We start from the raw sequence: 25,175 nt of genomic DNA, 5'->3' as shown, positions 1-25,175 counted from the left end.
TCCTGGTTCAATCAGGTCAAACAGCCCAGAAGACTCTGATATCCTGGTTCAATCAGGTCAAAACAGCCAAGTAGACTCTAATATCCTGGTTCAATCAGGTCAAAACAGCCAAGTAGACTCTAATATCCTGGTTCAATCAGGTCAAAACCACCAAGTAGACTCTAATATCCTGGTTCAATCAGGTCAAAACAGCCCAGAAGACTCTAATATCCTGGTTCAATCAGATCAAAACAGCCCAGAAGACTCTGATATCCTGGTTCAATCAGGTCAAAACAGCCAAGTAGACTCTAATATCCTGGTTCAATCAGGTCAAAACCACCAAGTAGACTCTAATATCCTGGTTCAATCAGGTCAAAACAGCCCAGAAGACTCTAATATCCTGGTTCAATCAGATCAAAACAGCCCAGAAGACTCTAATATCATGGTTCAATCAGGTCAAAACAGCCAAGTAGACTATAATATCCTGGTTCAATCAGGTCAAAACCACCAAGTAGTCTCTAATATCCTGGTTCAATCAGGCCAAAACAGCCCAGAAGACTAATATCCTGGCTCAATCAGGTCAAAACAGCCCAGAAGACTCTGATATCCTGGTTCAATCAGGTCAAAACAGCCCAGAAGACTGATATCCTGGTTCAATCAGGTCAAAACAGCCCAGAAGACTCTGATATCCTGGTTCAATCAGGTCAAAACAGCCCAGAAGACTCTGATATCCTGGTTCAATCAGGTCAAAACCACCAAGTAGACTCTAATATCCTGGTTCAATCAGGTCAAAACCACCAAGTAGACTCTAATATCCTGGTTCAATCAGGTCAAAACCACTAAGTAGACTCTAATATCCTGGTTCAATCAGGCCAAAACCACCAAGTAGACTTTGATATCCTGGTTCAATCAGGTCAAAACCACCAAGTAGACTCTAATATCCTGGTTCAATCAGGTCAAAACAGCCCAGAAGACTCTAATATCCTGGTTCAATCAGGTCAAAACAGCCAAGTAGACTCTAATATCCTGGTTCAATCAGGTCAAAACCACCAAGTAGACTCTAATATCCTGGTTCAATCAGGTCAAAACAGCCCAGAAGACTCTAATATCCTGGTTCAATCAGGTCAAAACAGCCAAGTAGACGATAATATCCTGGTTCAATCAGGTCAAAACCACAAAGTAGTCTCTAATATCCTGGTTCAATCAGGCCAAAACAGACCAGAAGACTAATATCCTGGCTCAATCAGGTCAAAACAGCCCAGAAGACTCTGATATCCTGGTTCAATCAGGTCAAAACAGCCCAGAAGACTGATATCCTGGTTCAATCAGGTCAAAACCACCAAGTAGACTCTAATATCCTGGTTCAATCAGGTCAAAACCACTAAGTAGACTCTAATATCCTGGTTCAATCAGGCCAAAACCACCAAGTAGACTTTGATATCCTGGTTCAATCAGGTCAAAACCACCAAGTAGACTCTAATATCCTGGTTCAATCAGGTCAAAACAGCCCAGAAGACTCTAATATCCTGGTTCAATCAGGTCAAAACAGCCAAGTAGGCTCTGATAGCCTGGTTCAATCATGCCAAAATAGCCAAGTAGACTCTGATATCCTGTTTCAATCATGCCAAAACAGCCAAGTAGCCTCTGATATCCTGGTTCAATCATGCCAAAACCACCAAGCAGACTGTAATATCCTGGTTCAATCAAGTCAAAAGCACCAAGTAGACTCTAATATCCTGGTTCAATCAGGCAAAAACAGACAAGTAGCCTCTAATATCCTGGTTCAATCAGGCCAAAACCACCAAGTAGACTCTAATATCCTGGTTCAATCAGGTCAAAACATCCAAGTAGACTCTGATATCCTGGTTCAATCAGGTCAAAACAGCCAAGTAGACTCTAATATCCTGGTTCAATCAGGTCAAAACCACCAAGTAGTCTATAATATCCTGGTTCAATCATGCCAAAACAGCCAAGTAGCCTCTGATATCCTGGTTCAATCATGCGAAAACCACCAAGTAGACTCTAATATCCTGGTTCAATCAGGTCAAAACAAACAAGTAGACTCTGATATCCTGGTTCAATCAGGTCAAAACAGCCAAGTAGACTCTAATATCCTGGTTCAATCAGGTCAAAACCACCAAGTAGACTCTAATATCCTGGTTCAATCAGGTCAAAACAGCCCAGAAGACTCTAATATCCTGGTTCAATCAGGTCAAAGCATCCCAGAAGACTCAGATATCCTGGTTCAATCAGGTCAAAACAGCCCAGAAGAATCTGATATCCTGCTGCAATCAGGCCAAAACAGCCAAGTAGCCTCTGATAGCCTGGTTCAATCATGCCAAAATAGCCAAGTAGACTCTGATATCCTGTTTCAATCATGCCAAAACAGCCAAGTAGCCTCTGATATCCTGGTTCAATCATGCCAAAACCACCAAGCAGACTGTAATATCCTGGTTCAATCAAGTCAAAACCACCAAGTAGTCTCTAATATCCTGGTTCAATCAGGCAAAAACAGACAAGTAGCCTCTAATATCCTGGTTCAATCAGGCCAAAACCACCAAGTAGACTCTAATATCCTGGTTCAATCAGGTCAAAACATCCAAGTAGACTCTGATATCCTGGTTCAATCAGGTCAAAACAGCCAAGTAGACTCTAATATCCTGGTTCAATCAGGTCAAAACCACCAAGTAGTCTATAATATCCTGGTTCAATCAGGTCAAAACAGCCCAGAAGACTCTGATATCCTGGTTCAATCATGCCAAAACAGCCAAGTAGCCTCTGATATCCTGGTTCAATCATGCGAAAACCACCAAGTAGACTCTAATATCCTGGTTCAATCAGGTCAAAACAAACAAGTAGACTCTGATATCCTGGTTCAATCAGGTCAACACAGCCAAGTAGACTCTAATATCCTGGTTCAATCAGGTCAAAACCACCAAGTAGACTCTAATATCCTGGTTCAATCAGGTCAAAACAGCCCAGAAGACTCTAATATCCTGGTTCAATCAGGTCAAAGCATCCCAGAAGACTCAGATATCCTGGTTCAATCAGGTCAAAACAGCCCAGAAGAATCTGATATCCTGCTGCAATCAGGCCAAAACAGCCAAGTAGCCTCTGATAGCCTGGTTCAATCATGCCAAAATAGCCAAGTAGACTCTGATATCCTGTTTCAATCATGCCAAAACAGCCAAGTAGCCTCTGATATCCTGGTTCAATCATGCCAAAACCACCAAGCAGACTGTAATATCCTGGTTCAATCAAGTCAAAACCACCAAGTAGACTCTAATATCCTGGTTCAATCAGGTCAAAACCACCAAGTAGACTCTAATATCCTGGTTCAATCAGGCCAAAACCACCAAGTAGACTTTGATATCCTGGTTCAATCAGGTCAAAACCACCAAGTAGACTCTGATATCCTGGTTCAATCAGGTCAAAACCACCAAGTAGACTCTAATATCCTGGTTCAATCAGGTCAAAACCACCAAGTAGACTCTAATATCCTGGTTCAATCAGGTCAAAACCACTAAGTAGACTCTAATATCCTGGTTCAATCAGGCCAAAACCACCAAGTAGACTGATATCCTGGTTCAATCATGCCAAAACCACCAAGCAGACTGTAATATCCTGGTTCAATCAAGTCAAAAGCACCAAGTAGACTCTAATATCCTGGTTCAATCAGGCAAAAACAGACAAGTAGCCTCTAATATCCTGGTTCAATCAGGCCAAAACCACCAAGTAGACTCTAATATCCTGGTTCAATCAGGTCAAAACATCCAAGTAGACTTTGATATCCTGGTTCAATCAGGTCAAAACAGCCAAGTAGACTCTAATATCCTGGTTCAATCAGGTCAAAACCACCAAGTAGACTCTAATATCCTGGTTCAATCAGGTCAAAACAGCCCAGAAGACTCTAATATCCTGGTTCAATCAGGTCAAAGCATCCCAGAAGACTCAGATATCCTGGTTCAATCAGGTCAAAACAGCCCAGAAGAATCTGATATCCTGCTGCAATCAGGCCAAAACAGCCAAGTAGCCTCTGATAGCCTGGTTCAATCATGCCAAAATAGCCAAGTAGACTCTGATATCCTGTTTCAATCATGCCAAAACAGCCAAGTAGCCTCTGATATCCTGGTTCAATCATGCCAAAACCACCAAGCAGACTGTAATATCCTGGTTCAATCAAGTCAAAACCACCAAGTAGTCTCTAATATCCTGGTTCAATCAGGCAAAAACAGACAAGTAGCCTCTAATATCCTGGTTCAATCAGGCCAAAACCACCAAGTAGACTCTAATATCCTGGTTCAATCAGGTCAAAACATCCAAGTAGACTCTGATATCCTGGTTCAATCAGGTCAAAACAGCCAAGTAGACTCTAATATCCTGGTTCAATCAGGTCAAAACCACCAAGTAGTCTATAATATCCTGGTTCAATCAGGTCAAAACAGCCCAGAAGACTCTGATATCCTGGTTCAATCATGCCAAAACAGCCAAGTAGCCTCTGATATCCTGGTTCAATCATGCGAAAACCACCAAGTAGACTCTAATATCCTGGTTCAATCAGGTCAAAACAAACAAGTAGACTCTGATATCCTGGTTCAATCAGGTCAACACAGCCAAGTAGACTCTAATATCCTGGTTCAATCAGGTCAAAACCACCAAGTAGACTCTAATATCCTGGTTCAATCAGGTCAAAACAGCCCAGAAGACTCTAATATCCTGGTTCAATCAGGTCAAAGCATCCCAGAAGACTCAGATATCCTGGTTCAATCAGGTCAAAACAGCCCAGAAGAATCTGATATCCTGCTGCAATCAGGCCAAAACAGCCAAGTAGCCTCTGATAGCCTGGTTCAATCATGCCAAAATAGCCAAGTAGACTCTGATATCCTGTTTCAATCATGCCAAAACAGCCAAGTAGCCTCTGATATCCTGGTTCAATCATGCCAAAACCACCAAGCAGACTGTAATATCCTGGTTCAATCAAGTCAAAACCACCAAGTAGACTCTAATATCCTGGTTCAATCAGGTCAAAACCACCAAGTAGACTCTAATATCCTGGTTCAATCAGGCCAAAACCACCAAGTAGACTTTGATATCCTGGTTCAATCAGGTCAAAACCACCAAGTAGACTCTGATATCCTGGTTCAATCAGGTCAAAACCACCAAGTAGACTCTAATATCCTGGTTCAATCAGGTCAAAACCACCAAGTAGACTCTAATATCCTGGTTCAATCAGGTCAAAACCACTAAGTAGACTCTAATATCCTGGTTCAATCAGGCCAAAACCACCAAGTAGACTGATATCCTGGTTCAATCAGGTCAAAACCACCAAGTAGACTCTAATATCCTGGTTCAATCAGGTCAAAACAGCCCAGAAGACTCTAATATCCTGGTTCAATCAGGTCAAAACAGCCAAGTAGACTCTAATATCCTGGTTCAATCAGGTCAAAACCACCAAGTAGACTCTAATATCCTGGTTCAATCAGGTCAAAACAGCCCAGAAGACTCTAATATCCTGGTTCAATCAGATCAAAACAGCCCAGAAGACTCTAATATCCTGGTTCAATCAGGTCAAAACAGCCAAGTAGACTATAATATCCTGGTTCAATCAGGTCAAAACCACCAAGTAGTCTCTAATATCCTGGTTCAATCAGGCCAAAACAGACCAGAAGACTAATATCCTGGCTCAATCAGGTCAAAACAGCCCAGAAGACTCTGATATCCTGGTTCAATCAGGTCAAAACAGCCCAGAAGACTGATATCCTGGTTCAATCAGGTCAAAACAGCCCAGAAGACTCTGATATCCTGGTTCAATCAGGTCAAAACATCCCAGAAGACTCTGATATCCTGGTTCAATCAGGTCAAAACAGCCCAGAAGACTCTGATATCCTGGTTCAATCAGGTCAAAACAGCCCAGAAGACTCTAATATCCTGGTTCAATCAGGTCAAAACAGCCCAGAAGACTCTAATATCCTGGTTCAATCAGGTCAAAACAGCCAAGTAGACTCTAATATCCTGGTTCAATCAGGTCAAAACCACCAAGTAGCCTCTAATATCCTGGTTCCATCAGGTCAAAACAGCCCAGAAGACTAATATCCTGGCTCAATCAGGTCAAAACAGCCCAGAAGACTCTGATATCCTGGTTCAATCAGGTCAAACAGCCCAGAAGACTCTGATATCCTGGTTCAATCAGGTCAAAACAGCCAAGTAGACTCTAATATCCTGGTTCAATCAGGTCAAAACAGCCAAGTAGACTCTAATATCCTGGTTCAATCAGGTCAAAACCACCAAGTAGACTCTAATATCCTGGTTCAATCAGGTCAAAACAGCCCAGAAGACTCTAATATCCTGGTTCAATCAGATCAAAACAGCCCAGAAGACTCTGATATCCTGGTTCAATCAGGTCAAAACAGCCAAGTAGACTCTAATATCCTGGTTCAATCAGGTCAAAACCACCAAGTAGACTCTAATATCCTGGTTCAATCAGGTCAAAACAGCCCAGAAGACTCTAATATCCTGGTTCAATCAGATCAAAACAGCCCAGAAGACTCTAATATCATGGTTCAATCAGGTCAAAACAGCCAAGTAGACTATAATATCCTGGTTCAATCAGGTCAAAACCACCAAGTAGTCTCTAATATCCTGGTTCAATCAGGCCAAAACAGCCCAGAAGACTAATATCCTGGCTCAATCAGGTCAAAACAGCCCAGAAGACTCTGATATCCTGGTTCAATCAGGTCAAAACAGCCCAGAAGACTGATATCCTGGTTCAATCAGGTCAAAACAGCCCAGAAGACTCTGATATCCTGGTTCAATCAGGTCAAAACATCCCAGAAGACTCTGATATCCTGGTTCAATCAGGTCAAAACAGCCCAGAAGACTCTGATATCCTGGTTCAATCAGGTCAAAACAGCCCAGAAGACTCTAATATCCTGGTTCAATCAGGTCAAAACAGCCCAGAAGACTCTAATATCCTGGTTCAATCAGGTCAAAACAGCCAAGTAGACTCTAATATCCTGGTTCAATCAGGTCAAAACCACCAAGTAGCCTATAATATCCTGGTTCCATCAGGTCAAAACAGCCCAGAAGACTAATATCCTGGCTCAATCAGGTCAAAACAGCCCAGAAGACTCTGATATCCTGGTTCAATCAGGTCAAACAGCCCAGAAGACTCTGATATCCTGGTTCAATCAGGTCAAAACAGCCAAGTAGACTCTAATATCCTGGTTCAATCAGGTCAAAACCACCAAGTAGACTCTAATATCCTGGTTCAATCAGGTCAAAACAGCCCAGAAGACTCTAATATCCTGGTTCAATCAGATCAAAACAGCCCAGAAGACTCTGATATCCTGGTTCAATCAGGTCAAAACAGCCAAGTAGACTATAATATCCTGGTTCAATCAGGTCAAAACCACCAAGTAGACTCTAATATCCTGGTTCAATCAGGTCAAAACAGCCCAGAAGACTCTAATATCCTGGTTCAATCAGATCAAAACAGCCCAGAAGACTCTAATATCCTGGTTCAATCAGGTCAAAACAGCCAAGTAGACTATAATATCCTGGTTCAATCAGGCCAAAACAGACCAGAAGACTAATATCCTGGCTCAATCAGGTCAAAACAGCCCAGAAGACTCTGATATCCTGGTTCAATCAGGTCAAAACAGCCCAGAAGACTGATATCCTGGTTCAATCAGGTCAAAACAGCCCAGAAGACTCTGATATCCTGGTTCAATCAGGTCAAAACATCCCAGAAGACTCTGATATCCTGGTTCAATCAGGTCAAAACAGCCCAGAAGACTCTGATATCCTGGTTCAATCAGGTCAAAACAGCCCAGAAGACTCTAATATCCTGGTTCAATCAGGTCAAAACAGCCCAGAAGAATCTAATATCCTGGTTCAATCAGGTCAAAACAGCCAAGTAGACTCTAATATCCTGGTTCAATCAGGTCAAAACCACCAAGTAGCCTCTAATATCCTGGTTCCATCAGGTCAAAACAGCCCAGAAGACTAATATCCTGGCTCAATCAGGTCAAAACAGCCCAGAAGACTCTGATATCCTGGTTCAATAAGGTCAAACAGCCCAGAAGACTCTGATATCCTGGTTCAATCAGGTCAAAACAGCCAAGTAGACTCTAATATCCTGGTTCAATCAGGTCAAATCGGCCAAGTAGACTCTAATATCCTGGTTCAATCAGGTCAAAACCACCAAGTAGACTCTAATATCCTGGTTCAATCAGGTCAAAACAGCCCAGAATACTCTAATATCCTGGTTCAATCAGATCAAAACAGCCCAGAAGACTCTGATATCCTGGTTCAATCAGGTCAAAACAGCCAAGTAGACTCTAATATCCTGGTTCAATCAGGTCAAAACCACCAAGTAGACTCTAATATCCTGGTTCAATCAGGTCAAAACAGCCCAGAAGACTCTAATATCCTGGTTCAATCAGGTCAAAACAGCCAAGTAGACTATAATATCCTGGTTCAATCAGGTCAAAACCACCAAGTAGTCTCTAATATCCTGGTTCAATCAGGCCAAAACAGCCCAGAAGACTAATATCCTGGCTCAATCAGGTCAAAACAGCCCAGAAGACTCTGATATCCTGGTTCAATCAGGTCAAAACAGCCCAGAAGACTGATATCCTGGTTCAATCAGGTCAAAACAGCCCAGAAGACTCTGATATCCTGGTTCAATCAGGTCAAAACATCCCAGAAGACTCAGATATCCTGGTTCAATCAGGTCAAAACAGCCCAGAAGACTCTGATATCCTGGTTCAATCAGGTCAAAACAGCCCAGAAGACTCTAATATCCTGGTTCAATCAGGTCAAAACAGCCCAGAAGACTCTAATATCCTGGTTCAATCAGGTCAAAACAGCCAAGTAGACTCTAATATCCTGGTTCAATCAGGTCAAAACCACCAAGTAGCCTATAATATCCTGGTTCCATCAGGTCAAAACAGCCCAGAAGACTAATATCCTGGCTCAATCAGGTCAAAACAGCCCAGAAGACTCTGATATCCTGGTTCAATCAGGTCAAACAGCCCAGAAGACTCTGATATCCTGGTTCAATCAGGTCAAAACAGCCAAGTAGACTCTAATATCCTGGTTCAATCAGGTCAAAACCACCAAGTAGACTCTAATATCCTGGTTCAATCAGGTCAAAACAGCCCAGAAGACTCTAATATCCTGGTTCAATCAGGTCAAAACAGCCAAGTAGACTCTAATATCCTGGTTCAATCAGGTCAAAACCACCAAGTAGACTCTGATATCCTGGTTCAATCAGGTCAAAACAGCCCAGAAGACTCTAATATCCTGGTTCAATCAGATCAAAACAGCCCAGAAGACTGATATCCTGGTTCAATCAGGTCAAAACAGCCAAGTAGACTATAATATCCTGGTTCAATCAGGTCAAAACCACCAAGTAGACTCTAATATCCTGGTTCAATCAGGTCAAAACAGCCCAGAAGACTCTAATATCCTGGTTCAATCAGATCAAAACAGCCCAGAAGACTCTAATATCCTGGTTCAATCAGGTCAAAACAGCCAAGTAGACTATAATATCCTGGTTCAATCAGGCCAAAACAGCCCAGAAGACTAATATCCTGGCTCAATCAGGTCAAAACAGCCCAGAAGACTCTGATATCCTGGTTCAATCAGGTCAAAACAGCCCAGAAGACTGATATCCTGGTTCAATCAGGTCAAAACAGCCCAGAAGACTCTGATATCCTGGTTCAATCAGGTCAAAACAGCCAAGTAGACTCTAATATCCTGTTTCAATCAGGTCAAAACCACCAAGTAGCCTATAATATCCTGGTTCCATCAGGTCAAAACAGCCCAGAAGACTTATATCCTGGCTCAATCAGGTCAAAACAGCCCAGAAGACTCTGATATCCTGGCTCAATCAGGTCAAAACAGCCCAGAAGACTCTGATATCCTGGTTCAATCAGGTCAAAACAGCCAAGTAGACTCTAATATCCTGGTTCAATCAGGTCAAAACAACCAAGAAGACTCTAATATCCTGGTTCAATCAGGTCAAAACAGCCCAGAAGACTCTGATATCCTGGTTCAATCAGGTCAAAACAGCCCAGAAGACTCTTATATCCTGGTTCAATCAGGTCAAAACAGCCAAGTAGACTCTAATATCCTGGTTCAATCAGGTCAAAACAGCCCAGTAGACTCTAATATCCTGGTTCAATCAGGTCAAAACAGCCAAGAAGACTCTAATATCCTGGTTCAATCAGGTCAAAACAACCAAGTAGCCTCTAATATCCTGGTTCAATCAGGTCAAAACAGCCCAGAAGACTAATATCCTGGCTCAATCAGGTCAAAACAGCCCAGAAGACTCTGATATCCTGGTTCAATAAGGTCAAACAGCCCAGAAGACTCTGATATCCTGGTTCAATCAGGTCAAAACAGCCAAGAAGACTCTGATATCCTGGTTCAATCAGGTCAAAACGGCCAAGTAGACTCTAATATCCTGGTTCAATCAGGTCAAAACCGCCAAGTAGACTCTAATATCCTGGTTCAATCAGGTCAAAACAGCCCAGAAGACTCTAATATCCTGGTTCAATCAGGTCAAAACAGCCCAGAAGACTCTGATATCCTGGTTCAATCAGGTCAAAACAGCCAAGTAGACTCTAATATCCTGGTTCAATCAGGTCAAAACCACCAAGTAGACTCTAATATCCTGGTTCAATCAGGTCAAAACCGCCAAGAAGACTCTAATATCCTGGTTCAATCAGGTCAAAACAGCCCAGAAGACTCTAATATCCTGGTTCAATCAGGTCAAAACAGCCCAGTAGACTATAATATCCTGGTTCAATCAGGTCAAAACAGCCAAGTAGACTCTAATATCCTGGTTCAATCAGGCCAAAACAGCCCAGAAGACTAATATCCTGGCTCAATCAGGTCAAAACAGCCCAGAAGACTCTGATATCCTGGTTCAATCAGGTCAAAACAGCCCAGAAGACTGATATCCTGGTTCAATCAGGTCAAAACAGCCCAGAAGACTCTGATATCCTGGTTCAATCAGGTCAAAACATCCCAGAAGACTCAGATATCCTGGTTCAATCAGGTCAAAACAGCCCAGAAGACTCTGATATCCTGGTTCAATCAGGTCAAAACAGCCCAGAAGACTCTAATATCCTGGTTCAATCAGGTCAAAACAGCCCAGAAGACTCTAATATCCTGGTTCAATCAGGTCAAAACAGCCAAGTAGACTCTAATATCCTGGTTCAATCAGGTCAAAACCACCAAGTAGCCTATAATATCCTGGTTCCATCAGGTCAAAACAGCCCAGAAGACTAATATCCTGGCTCAATCAGGTCAAAACAGCCCAGAAGACTCTGATATCCTGGTTCAATCAGGTCAAACAGCCCAGAAGACTCTGATATCCTGGTTCAATCAGGCCAAAACAGCCAAGTAGACTCTAATATCCTGGTTCAATCAGGTCAAAACAGCCAAGTAGACTCTAATATCCTGGTTCAATCAGGTCAAAACAGCCCAGAAGACTCTAATATCCTGGTTCAATCAGGTCAAAACAGCCAAGTAGACTCTAATATCCTGGTTCAATCAGGTCAAAACCACCAAGTAGACTCTGATATCCTGGTTCAATCAGGTCAAAACAGCCCAGAAGACTCTAATATCCTGGTTCAATCAGATCAAAACAGCCCAGAAGACTGATATCCTGGTTCAATCAGGTCAAAACAGCCAAGTAGACTATAATATCCTGGTTCAATCAGGTCAAAACCACCAAGTAGACTCTAATATCCTGGTTCAATCAGGTCAAAACAGCCCAGAAGACTCTAATATCCTGGTTCAATCAGATCAAAACAGCCCAGAAGACTCTAATATCCTGGTTCAATCAGGTCAAAACAGCCAAGTAGACTATAATATCCTGGTTCAATCAGGCCAAAACAGCCCAGAAGACTAATATCCTGGCTCAATCAGGTCAAAACAGCCCAGAAGACTCTGATATCCTGGTTCAATCAGGTCAAAACAGCCCAGAAGACTGATATCCTGGTTCAATCAGGTCAAAACAGCCCAGAAGACTCTGATATCCTGGTTCAATCAGGTCAAAACAGCCAAGTAGACTCTAATATCCTGTTTCAATCAGGTCAAAACCACCAAGTAGCCTATAATATCCTGGTTCCATCAGGTCAAAACAGCCCAGAAGACTAATATCCTGGCTCAATCAGGTCAAAACAGCCCAGAAGACTCTGATATCCTGGTTCAATCAGGTCAAACAGCCCAGAAGACTCTGATATCCTGGTTCAATCAGGTCAAAACAGCCAAGTAGACTCTAATATCCTGGTTCAATCAGGTCAAAACCACCAAGTAGACTCTAATATCCTGGTTCAATCAGGTCAAAACAGCCCAGAAGACTCTAATATCCTGGTTCAATCAGATCAAAACAGCCCAGAAGACTCTTATATCCTGGTTCAATCAGGTCAAAACAGCCAAGTAGACTCTAATATCCTGGTTCAATCAGGTCAAAACCACCAAGTAGACTCTAATATCCTGCTTCAATCAGGTCAAAACAGCCCAGAAGACTCTAATATCCTGGTTCAATCAGATCAAAACAGCCCAGAAGACTCTAATATCCTGGTTCAATCAGGTCAAAACAGACAAGTAGACTCTAATATCCTGGTTCAATCAGGCCAAAACAGCCCAGAAGACTAATATCCTGGCTCAATCAGGTCAAAACAGCCCAGAAGACTCTGATATCCTGGTTCAATCAGGTCAAAACAGCCCAGAAGACTGATATCCTGGTTCAATCAGGTCAAAACAGCCCAGAAGACTCTGATATCCTGGTTCAATCAGGTCAAAACATCCCAGAAGACTCTGATATCCTGGTTCAATCAGGTCAAAACAGCTTAGAAGACTCTGATATCCTGGTTCAATCAGGTCAAAACAGCCCAGAAGACTCTAATATCCTGGTTCAATCAGGTCAAAACAGCCCAGAAGACTCTAATATCCTGGTTCAATCAGGTCAAAACAGCCAAGTAGACTCTAATATCCTGGTTCAATCAGGTCAAAACCACCAAGTAGCCTATAATATCCTGGTTCCATCAGGTCAAAACAGCCCAGAAGACTAATATCCTGGCTCAATCAGGTCAAAACAGCCCAGAAGACTCTGATATCCTGGTTCAATCAGGTCAAAACATCCCAGAAGACTCTGATAGCCTGGTTCAATCAGGCCAAAACAGCCAAGTAGACTCTAATATCCTGGTTCAATCAGGTCAAAACAGCCAAGTAGACTCTAATATCCTGGTTCAATCAGGTCAAAACCACCAAGTAGACTCTAATATCCTGGTTCAATCAGGTCAAAACAGCCCAGAATACTCTAATATCCTGGTTCAATCAGGTCAAAACAGCCCAGAAGACTCTAATATCCTGGTTCAATCAGATCAAAACAGCCCAGAAGACTCTAATATCCTGGTTCAATCAGGTCAAAACAGCCAAGTAGACTATAATATCCTGGTTCAATCAGGCCAAAACAGCCCAGAAGATTAATATCCTGGCTCAATCAGGTCAAAACAGCCCAGAAGACTCTGATATCCTGGTTCAATCAGGTCAAAAAAGCCCAGAAGACTGATATCCTGGTTCAATCAGGTCAAAACAGCCCAGAAGACTCTGATATCCTGGTTCAATCAGGTCAAAACAGCCAAGTAGACTCTAATATCCTGTTTCAATCAGGTCAAAACCACCAAGTAGCCTATAATATCCTGGTTCCATCAGGTCAAAACAGCCCAGAAGACTAATATCCTGGCTCAATCAGGTCAAAACAGCCCAGAAGACTCTGATATCCTGGTTCAATCAGGTCAAACAGCCCAGAAGACTCTGATATCCTGGTTCAATCAGGTCAAAACAGCCAAGTAGACTCTAATATCCTGGTTCAATCAGGTCAAAACCACCAAGTAGACTCTAATATCCTGGTTCAATCAGGTCAAAACAGCCCAGAAGACTCTAATATCCTGGTTCAATCAGATCAAAACAGCCCAGAAGACTCTTATATCCTGGTTCAATCAGGTCAAAACAGCCAAGTAGACTCTAATATCCTGGTTCAATCAGGTCAAAACCACCAAGTAGACTCTAATATCCTGCTTCAATCAGGTCAAAACAGCCCAGAAGACTCTAATATCCTGGTTCAATCAGATCAAAACAGCCCAGAAGACTCTAATATCCTGGTTCAATCAGGTCAAAACAGCCAAGTAGACTATAATATCCTGGTTCAATCAGGCCAAAACAGCCCAGAAGACTAATATCCTGGCTCAATCAGGTCAAAACAGCCCAGAAGACTCTGATATCCTGGTTCAATCAGGTCAAAACAGCCCAGAAGACTGATATCCTGGTTCAATCAGGTCAAAACAGCCCAGAAGACTCTGATATCCTGGTTCAATCAGGTCAAAACATCCCAGAAGACTCTGATATCCTGGTTCAATCAGGTCAAAACAGCCCAGAAGACTCTGATATCCTGGTTCAATCAGGTCAAAACAGCCCAGAAGACTCTAATATCCTGGTTCAATCAGGTCAAAACAGCCCAGAAGACTCTAATATCCTGGTTCAATCAGGTCAAAACAGCCAAGTAGACTCTAATATCCTGGTTCAATCAGGTCAAAACCACCAAGTAGCCTATAATATCCTGGTTCCATCAGGTCAAAACAGCCCAGAAGACTAATATCCTGGCTCAATCAGGTCAAAACAGCCCAGAAGACTCTGATATCCTGGTTCAATCAGGTCAAAACATCCCAGAAGACTCTGATAGCCTGGTTCAATCAGGCCAAAACAGCCAAGTAGACTCTAATATCCTGGTTCAATCAGGTCAAAACAGCCAAGTAGACTCTAATATCCTGGTTCAATCAGGTCAAAACCACCAAGTAGACTCTAATATCCTGGTTCAATCAGGTCAAAACAGCCCAGAATACTCTAATATCCTGGTTCAATCAGATCAAAACAGCCCAGAAGACTCTGATATCCTGGTTCAATCAGGTCAAAACAGCCAAGTAGACTCTAATATCCTGGTTCAATCAGGTCAAAACCACCAAGTAGACTCTAATATCCTGGTTCAATCAGGTCAAAACAGCCCAGAAGACTCTAATATCCTGGTTCAATCAGATCAAAACAGCCCAGAAGACTCTAATATCCTGGTTCAATCAGGTCAAAACAGCCAAGTAGACTATAATATCCTGGTTCAATCAGGTCAAAACCACCAAGTAGTCTCTAATATCCTGGTTCAATCAGGCCAAAACAGCCCAGAAGACTAATATCCTGGCTCAATCAGGTCAAAACAGCCCAGAAGACTCTGATATCCTGGTTCAATCAGGTCAAAACAGCCCAGAAGACTGATATCCTGGTTCAATCAGGTCAAAACAGCCCAGAAGACTCTGATATCCTGGTTCAATCAGGTCAAAACATCCCAGAAGACTCTGATATCCTGGTTCAATCAGGTCAAAACAGCCCAGAAGACTCTGATATCCTGGTTCAATCAGGTCAAAACAGCCCAGAAGACTCTAATATCCTGGTTCAATCAGGTCAAAACAGCCCAGAAGACTCTAATATCCTGGTTCAATCAGGTCAAAACAGCCAAGTAGACTCTAATATCCTGGTTCAATCAGGTCAAAACCACCAAGTAGCCTATAATATCCTGGTTCCATCAGGTCAAAACAGCCCAGAAGACTAATATCCTGGCTCAATCAGGTCAAAACAGCCCAGAAGACTCTGATATCCTGGTTCAATCAGGTCAAACAGCCCAGAAGACTCTGATATCCTGGTTCAATCAGGTCAAAACAGCCAAGTAGACTCTAATATCCTGGTTCAATCAGGTCAAAACCACCAAGTAGACTCTAATATCCTGGTTCAATCAGGTCAAAACAGCCCAGAAGACTCTAATATCCTGGTTCAATCAGGTCAAAACAGCCAAGTAGACTCTAATATCCTGGTTCAATCAGGTCAAAACCACCAAGTAGACTCTGATATCCTGGTTCAATCAGGTCAAAACAGCCCAGAAGACTCTAATATCCTGGTTCAATCAGGTCAAAACAGCCCAGAAGACTCTAATATCCTGGTTCAATCAGATCAAAACAGCCCAGAAGACTCTAATATCCTGGTTCAATCAGGTCAAAACAGCCAAGTAGACTCTAATATCCTGGTTCAATCAGGTCAAAACCACCAAGTAGACCCTAATATCCTGGTTCAATCAGGTCAAAACAGCCCAGAAGACTCTAATATCCTGGTTCAATCAGGTCAAAACAGCCAAGTAGACTCTAATATCCTGGTTCAATCAGATCAAAACAGCCCAGAAGACTCTAATATCCTGGTTCAATCAGGTCAAAACAGCCAAGTAGACTCTAATATCCTGGTTCAATCAGGTCAAAACCACCAAGTAGACTCTAATATCCTGGTTCAATCAGGTCAAAACAGCCCAGAAGACTCTAATATCCTGGTTCAATCAGGTCAAAACAGCCAAGTAGACTCTAATATCCTGGTTCAATCAGGTCAAAACCACCAAGTAGACTCTGATATCCTGGTTCAATCAGGTCAAAACAGCCCAGAAGACTCTAATATCCTGGTTCAATCAGATCAAAACAGCCCAGAAGACTCTGATATCCTGGTTCAATCAGGTCAAAACAGCCAAGTAGACTATAATATCCTGGTTCAATCAGGTCAAAACCACCAAGTAGACTCTAATATCCTGGTTCAATCAGGTCAAAACAGCCCAGAAGACTCTAATATCCTGGTTCAATCAGATCAAAACAGCCCAGAAGACTCTGATATCCTGGTTCAATCAGGTCAAAACAGCCCAGAAGACTGATATCCTGGTTCAATCAGGTCAAAACAGCCCAGAAGACTCTGATATCCTGGTTCAATCAGGTCAAAACATCCCAGAAGACTCTGATATCCTGGTTCAATCAGGTCAAAACAGCCCAGAAGACTCTGATATCCTGGTTCAATCAGGTCAAAACAGCCCAGAAGACTCTAATATCCTGGTTCAATCAGGTCAAAACAGCCCAGAAGACTCTAATATCCTGGTTCAATCAGGTCAAAACAGCCAAGTAGACTCTAATATCCTGGTTCAATCAGGTCAAAACCACCAAGTAGCCTATAATATCCTGGTTCCATCAGGTCAAAACAGCCCAGAAGACTAATATCCTGGCTCAATCAGGTCAAAACAGCCCAGAAGACTCTGATATCCTGGTTCAATCAGGTCAAACAGCCCAGAAGACTCTGATATCCTGGTTCAATCAGGTCAAAACAGCCAAGTAGACTCTAATATCCTGGTTCAATCAGGTCAAAACCACCAAGTAGACTCTAATATCCTGGTTCAATCAGGTCAAAACAGCCCAGAAGACTCTAATATCCTGGTTCAATCAGGTCAAAACAGCCAAGTAGACTCTAATATCCTGGTTCAATCAGGTCAAAACCACCAAGTAGACTCTGATATCCTGGTTCAATCAGGTCAAAACAGCCCAGAAGACTCTAATATCCTGGTTCAATCAGGTCAAAACAGCCCAGAAGACTCTAATATCCTGGTTCAATCAGATCAAAACAGCCCAGAAGACTCTAATATCCTGGTTCAATCAGGTCAAAACAGCCAAGTAGACTCTAATATCCTGGTTCAATCAGGTCAAAACCACCAAGTAGACTCTAATATCCTGGTTCAATCAGGTCAAAACAGCCCAGAAGACTCTAATATCCTGGTTCAATCAGGTCAAAACAGCCAAGTAGACTCTAATATCCTGGTTCAATCAGATCAAAACAGCCCAGAAGACTCTAATATCCTGGTTCAATCAGGTCAAAACAGCCAAGTAGACTCTAATATCCTGGTTCAATCAGGTCAAAACCACCAAGTAGACTCTAATATCCTGGTTCAATCAGGTCAAAACAGCCCAGAAGACTCTAATATCCTGGTTCAATCAGGTCAAAACAGCCAAGTAGACTCTAATATCCTGGTTCAATCAGGTCAAAACCACCAAGTAGACTCTGATATCCTGGTTCAATCAGGTCAAAACAGCCCAGAAGACTCTAATATCCTGGTTCAATCAGATCAAAACAGCCCAGAAGACTCTGATATCCTGGTTCAATCAGGTCAAAACAGCCAAGTAGACTATAATATCCTGGTTCAATCAGGTCAAAACCACCAAGTAGACTCTAATATCCTGGTTCAATCAGGTCAAAACAGCCCAGAAGACTCTAATATCCTGGTTCAATCAGATCAAAACAGCCCAGAAGACTCTAATATCCTGGTTCAATCAGGTCAAAACAGCCAAGTAGACTATAATATCCTGGTTCAATCAGGCCAAAACAGCCCAGAAGACTAATATCCTGGCTCAATCAGGTCAAAACAGCCCAGAAGACTCTGATATCCTGGTTCAATCAGGTCAAAACAGCCCAGAAGACTGATATCCTGGTTCAATCAGGTCAAAACAGCCCAGAAGACTCTGATATCCTGGTTCAATCAGGTCAAAACAGCCAAGTAGACTCTAATATCCTGTTTCAATCAGGTCAAAACCACCAAGTAGCCTATAATATCCTGGTTCCATCAGGTCAAAACAGCCCAGAAGACTAATATCCTGGCTCAATCAGGTCAAAACAGCCCAGAAGACTCTGATATCCTGGTTCAATCAGGTCAAACAGCCCAGAAGACTCTGATATCCTGGTTCAATCAGGTCAAAACAGCCAAGTAGACTCTAATATCCTGGTTCAATCAGGTCAAAACCACCAAGTAGACTCTAATATCCTGGTTCAATCAGGTCAAAACAGCCCAGAAGACTCTAATATCCTGGTTCAATCAGATCAAAACAGCCCAGAAGACTCTGATATCCTGGTTCAATCAGGTCAAAACAGCCAAGTAGACTCTAATATCCTGGTTCAATCAGGTCAAAACCACCAAGTAGACTCTAATATCCTGCTTCAATCAGGTCAAAACAGCCCAGAAGACTCTAATATCCTGGTTCAATCAGATCAAAACAGCCCAGAAGACTCTAATATCCTGGTTCAATCAGGTCAAAACAGCCAAGTAGACTATAATATCCTGGTTCAATCAGGCCAAAACAGCCCAGAAGACTAATATCCTGGCTCAATCAGGTCAAAACAGCCCAGAAGACTCTGATATCCTGGTTCAATCAGGTCAAAACAGCCCAGAAGACTGATATCCTGGTTCAATCAGGTCAAAACAGCCCAGAAGACTCTGATATCCTGGTTCAATCAGGTCAAAACATCCCAGAAGACTCTGATATCCTGGTTCAATCAGGTCAAAACAGCCCAGAAGACTCTGATATCCTGGTTCAATCAGGTCAAAACAGCCCAGAAGACTCTAATATCCTGGTTCAATCAGGTCAAAACAGCCCAGAAGACTCTAATATCCTGGTTCAATCAGGTCAAAACAGCCAAGTAGACTCTAATATCCTGGTTCAATCAGGTCAAAACCACCAAGTAGCCTATAATATCCTGGTTCCATCAGGTCAAAACAGCCCAGAAGACTAATATCCTGGCTCAATCAGGTCAAAACAGCCCAGAAGACTCTGATATCCTGGTTCAATCAGGTCAAAACATCCCAGAAGACTCTGATAGCCTGGTTCAATCAGGCCAAAACAGCCAAGTGGCTGATTCCTTGCCATTACCACAGGGTATTTTCCCCCAAATACCATGATCAGCAATCACTCCACCCTCTGATCAATGCTCCATCAAATATTGAAATGATCCATTTAAATGCTGTTTTGCTGTTTAGCACTCCTCCTGATCAGAACCAAGACAATGTAGCTGTATACCAGCAATGATATCAGCTGTGTAACACAATAAGATTTGATCAGAATGTGGATTCAGAAAGTGAATGATCTGTTGTAGTGTCAGTGGGAGGAAAGGCGTGTTTTTTTCAGTAAGATACATCTGTTCTTGACAGCTGCCACAGTTGGCTGCTCTATGTTAGCGTTTCTCATAAGTTGGCAATCGCAAATTAACTCTCATCTTCTTATCTAGAAGTCTAGGCTGTACTCTCTCTCTCTCTCTCTCTCTCTCTCTCTCTGTGTATATACAGTATAAACATATTGTTTTAATAATTAGTATAACGTTGATCTTAATTATCATAACCCACAATGGCGTTTAAAGACTGCAAAGCTGGCAGTCAGTTGGTTGGTTGTTTTGAGTTTGAAATGCCAGTGGTTGAGGTTGAGAAGTCAAAAAGCGGAGACAGTGGAGATGGCAGAGGTGTGCGGTGATGGCAGAGGTGTGCGGTGATGGAAGAGGTGTGCGGTGATGGAAGAGGTGTACGGTGATGGCAGAGGTGTACGGTGATGGAAGAGGTGTGCGGTGATGGCAGAGGTGTGCGGTGATGGCAGAGGTGTGCGGTGATGGAAGAGGTGTGCGGTGATGGCAGAGGTGTGCGGTGATGGCAGAAGTGTGCGGTGATGGAAGAGGTGTGCGGTGATGGCAGAGGTGTGCGGTGATGGCAGAGGTGTGCGGTGATGGCAGAGGTGTACGGTGATGGCAGAGGTGTGCGGTGATGGAAGAGGTGTACGGTGATGGAAGTGGTGTACGGTGATGGCAGAGGTGTGCGGTGATGGCAGAGGTGTGCGGTGATGGAAGAGGTGTGCGGTGATGGTAGAAGTGCACGGTGATGGTAGAGGCTTGGAGTAGGACTGTACCATCCTACTCTGGACTACTGCTGAGTGGTGGGCTTTCTGGGCCAACAGCTGACGGGGCATCACCCAAGTAGGTAGAACTGGTATTGGGGGAGTAGATACAAAGTCAAGTACTCTATAGGTAAGTTACATGTAAGGTAATAAAACTACTACAATAATAATATAGAAATGCCATAATACTATCTTTATGTGCGTTCTTGGTTGAGGATTAATCAAACCTGCATTGGGATAAAGAACATAAATAACATGGCTCCTTCTTTCCCCAACAAACAAGGAATATTTTTTAGGTAAAGAAGTAAAAACTAAATAATATACTAGCCTACTTATAATGCTTTATATACAGTATGTGTGCCTCACAGAAAGTGTTGTAGAAATATTCATGCTTTTATTTTATTTCACTGTGGGGCCAATTTGAAATGTGTGTATATTTTGCTTATTCATCACAGCACTTCACTCACTCTCAGCTGGATTAGATCTCATATTTTATTCTGTCTGGAGGTGCTGAGTGCTGTCATCAGAAGCTATTCACAAGGAAAGCTTTTTTCTTGTCAAGTGAGCAACACGTAAGGTGTTCCTATCTCCATTAGGTAGACCAAGAGCAGTTTTTTTGGAGGGATAAAAATGTAAGGGTTAGACATGACGAGACCTGACACTCTCATAATGCCATGTTTATTCTGCTGCTGCAAGAAAGAAAAAAAACTGATGAATGAAAGATGTCTTCTTTGTGTGAGATTGCGAAACTACGCTCTTTTTCAGGGGCTAGACAGGAACTCATGCCTTCCCAGCAAAGGCATCTATATTTCCAGAAAAGGTGTTATTGACAACTAGAGCAGGGCTGTTCAAGGCTGTTTTATTCCCCTAGAGCAGGGCCGTTCAAGGCTGTTTTATTCCCCTAGAGCAGGGCTGTTCAATGTTGGTCCTGGAGGGACAAAATACTCCTGTTTTTCATCCCCTCCTGTTAATCAGGTACTGGTTCAGACCTGGGAAACCAGGTGAGTGCAATTAATAACTACCAGGTAGAAACAAGAAACAGAAGTGTTTTGGACCTCCGGGACCGGAGTTGAGCAGCCCTGTCCCCCTGGGACAGGCGGGTTAGGGGTTCAGTGTCTTGCTGCAGTGCCCTTGGGGCAGGTTAGGCATTCAGTGTCTTGCTGCAGTGCCCCTGGGGCAGGTTAGGGGTTCAGTGTCTTGCTGCAGTGCCCTTGGGGCAGGTTAGGCATTCAGTGTCTTGCTGCAGTGCCCCTGGGGCAGGTTAGGCGTTCAGTGTCTTGCTGCAGTGTCCCTGGGGCAGGTTAGGGGTTCAGTGTCTTGCTGCAGAGTCCCTGGGGCAGGTTAGGGGTTCAGTGTCTTGCTGCAGTGTCCCTGGGGCAGGTTAGGGGTTCAGTGTCTTGCTGCAGTGCCCCTGGGGCAGGTTAGGGGTTCAGTGTCCCTGGGGCAGGTTAGGCATTCAGTGTCTTGCTGCAGTGCCCCTGGGGCAGGTTAGGCGTTCAGTGTCTTGCTGCAGTGTCCCTGGGGCAGGTTAGGGGTTCAGTGTCTTGCTGCAGTGTCCCTGGGGCAGATTAGGGGTTCAGTGTCTTGCTGCAGTGTCCCTGGGGCAGGTTAGGGGTTCAGTGTCTTGCTGCAGTGCCCTGGGGCAGGTTAGGGGTTCAGTGTCTTGCTGCAGTGTCCCTGGGGCAGGTTAGGGGTTCAGTGTCTTGCTGCAGTGTCCCTGTGGCAGGTTAGGGGTTCAGTGTCTTGCTGCAGTGCCCCTGGGGCAGGTTAGGGGTTCAGTGTCTTGCTGCAGTGCCCCTGGGGCAGGTTAGGGGTTCAGTGTCTTGCTGCAGTGCCCCTGGGACAGGTTAGGGGTTCAGTGTCTTGCTGCAGTGTCCCTGGGGCAGGTTAGGGGTTCAGTGTCTTGCTGTAGTGCCCCTGGGGCAGGTTAGGGGTTCAGTGTTTTGCTGCAGTGTCCCTGTGGCAGGTTAGGGGTTCAGTGTCTTGCTGCAGTGTCCCTGTGGCAGGTTAGGGGTTCAGTGTCTTGCTGCAGTGCCCCTGGGGCAGGTTAGGGGTTCAGTGTCTTGCTGCAGTGCCCCTGGGGCAGGTTAGGGGTTCAGTGTCTTGCTGCAGTGCCCCTGGGCCAGGTTAGGGGTTCAGTGTCTTGCTGCAGTGTCCCTGGGGCACATTAGGGGTTCAGTGACTTGCTGTAGTGCCCCTGGGGCAGGTTAGGGGTTCAGTGTCTTACTGCAGTGCCCCTGGGGCAGGTTAGTGGTCCAGTGTCTTGCTGCAGTGCCCCTGGGGCAGGTTAGGGGTTCAGTTCCTTACTGTAGTGCCCCTGGGGTGCTGGTTTAGGTCCACTTGTAGAATCTGTGCCAAGGCGCATTGAAGCTCTTTTGGGAGCATGTGGTGGCACGACACCCTATTAAGACACTTTATGTTGGTGTTTCCTTTATTTTAGCAGTTACCTGTATGTGTTTGTGATAAAACTTAAAGAGCCACTGAACACGTAGATTGGTACATGTTTTTTCTGTTGCTCATTCGATAAACAAGATTTCAGTTCCCTGACCGATTTTACATTTGGTTATTGATGTTTGTCCCCCATGAGACACTGTAGATGTGGAAGCCTATTTCCCTTCCTCAAAGTCCCAAGAATGAATCTAAAATAACTCAAGAAATCTGTAATAGATGTTGACTTTTTGGCCAAGGATGTTGTAGTTGCACAATTTTACATCTAACTAAGGTATTTGGTGCAGTATTTCTCAAGTAACAAAATGCACAATGTGTTGTCTTATGTAAAAAGTCAGAGCTTCTGGGCAGGCCTGTCTCACTGTCAATGCTATTGGATAGAGAGCAATCATCACAGCTGTTCACCACATGTTAGTGGGCAAAAGGACATAGTCAAATCAAAACCCAACCTTCATTTACCCAGTGTGATGCACAGATGTTACACACTCTGTTGTAGACAAAACTGACTTTACGACCAAAATTATTCTATTTACACTTTGCAGTCCATTATGACACTAGAATAACTGTTTCTGACTCAAATTGATGCCTCAAAAGGATTAGTTGCCTTTTAAAAGGCAGTCGCTTAATCCACAGTTGTTGTTTGTTTTTTTTGGGGGGGGGGGGGACTATTCATCTGCTGTGGCTAAATGATGCTCTCTGGTGTATTTTAATCTCCTGTGGCTGGATCTACGGGCTTGGGCTCAGGGGCGTCAGCCCCGGGAAGCCCCTGCATTAAACCGACCCTGACTGAAAGTATTCAGTGCAATATCTCAACCTTTCAAGACATATTTGCTGTCATCTCTAAAAATCCTTGAATGTGGTTATTTAAGCCTGTTTCAGAGAGAAAACTGAGTTTATTTGAAAGCTGAAAGTAACCTTCAATTGAATAAAGACAACAGTATGAGAATGTTTGTACTCAAATCCTCCCACACACCCACACACACTGACAGCTAGAAAAGGCCCACTGGTCTTTAACCTTTCAGTATCATGCACCGTACAATTTCAGCCTAAAGCAATTGAACAAGACATTCATATCAGTACAACATAGAATCAATATAAAATAACAATTTCACTGCCACAAGCTCCAGAACAGCATGAAAACATGGGTTCATATTGTTTTCTTTAGAAAGGTTCACCTTTTTATTTATTTATGTTTTATTTCACCTTTATTTTACCAGGTAGGCAAGTTGAGAACTGTCACGTCCTGACCAGCAGAGGGAGGTATTGTATCAGTTGTGGTCAGGATGTGACTGGTTGTTAGTATGTTAAGGGTTTGTGTTGGGGATGGGACTCCCAATTGAAGGCAGGTGTGTTGAGTTGCCTTTGATTGGGAATCCTATATAGAAGGGTGTGTTTTTCTTTGGGATTGTGGGTAGTTGTTTGTGTGCACTGCGTTTGTTTTAGCCTGCCACACTGTTGCCTTTGTGAGTATTGTTTTTTTTGGTTTTCCAGTGGATACTTTACTTGTTTTTTGTATCAATAAACATGAGTATCCACATTCCCGCTGCGCCTTGGTCTTCTCTCCACTACGAATCTTGTGACAAGAACAAGTTCTCATTTACAATTGCGACCTGGCCAAGATAAAGCAAAGCAGTTTGACACATACAACAACACAGAGTTACACATGGAGTAAAAGTCAATAATACAGTACAAAAATAAGTCTATGTACAATGTGAGCAAACGAGGTGAGATAAGGGAGGTAAAGGCAAAAAATGCCATGGTGGCGAAGTAAATACAATATAGCAAGTAAAACACTGGAATGGTAGATTTGCAGTGGAAGAAAGTGCAAAGTACAAATAGAAATAATGGGGTGCAAAGGAGCAAAATAAATAAATACAGTAGGGCAAGAGGTAGTTGTTTGGGCTAAATTATAGATGGGCTATGTACAGGTGCAGTAATCTGTGAGCCGCTCTGACAGCTGGTGCTTAAAGCTAGTGAGGGAGATAAGTGCTTCCAGTTTTAGAGATTTTTGTAGTTCGTTCCAGTCATTGGCAGCAGAGAACTGGAAGGAGAGGCGGCCGAAGGAGGAATTGGCTTTGGAGGTGACCAGAGAGACATACCTGCTGGAGCGCGTGCTACGGGTGG

General features: G+C 43.4%; 1 protein-coding gene across 1 annotated transcript in view; it reads right to left on the bottom strand.

The window, feature by feature from the left end:
- The window catches only part of LOC106591327 (transmembrane protein 235), a 60,629-nt gene that overhangs the window by 25,886 nt on the left and 9,568 nt on the right, over nucleotides 1-25,175 (bottom strand). The gene's annotated exons all lie outside the window — the stretch shown is intronic.

The sequence above is a fragment of the Salmo salar genome, chromosome ssa06 (genome assembly GCF_905237065.1).
Source record: "Salmo salar chromosome ssa06, Ssal_v3.1, whole genome shotgun sequence".
Lineage (NCBI taxonomy): Eukaryota > Metazoa > Chordata > Actinopteri > Salmoniformes > Salmonidae > Salmo > Salmo salar.
The sequence above is the reverse complement of the archived record's forward strand: the minus strand, read 5'-3'. Positions and strand labels throughout refer to the sequence as shown.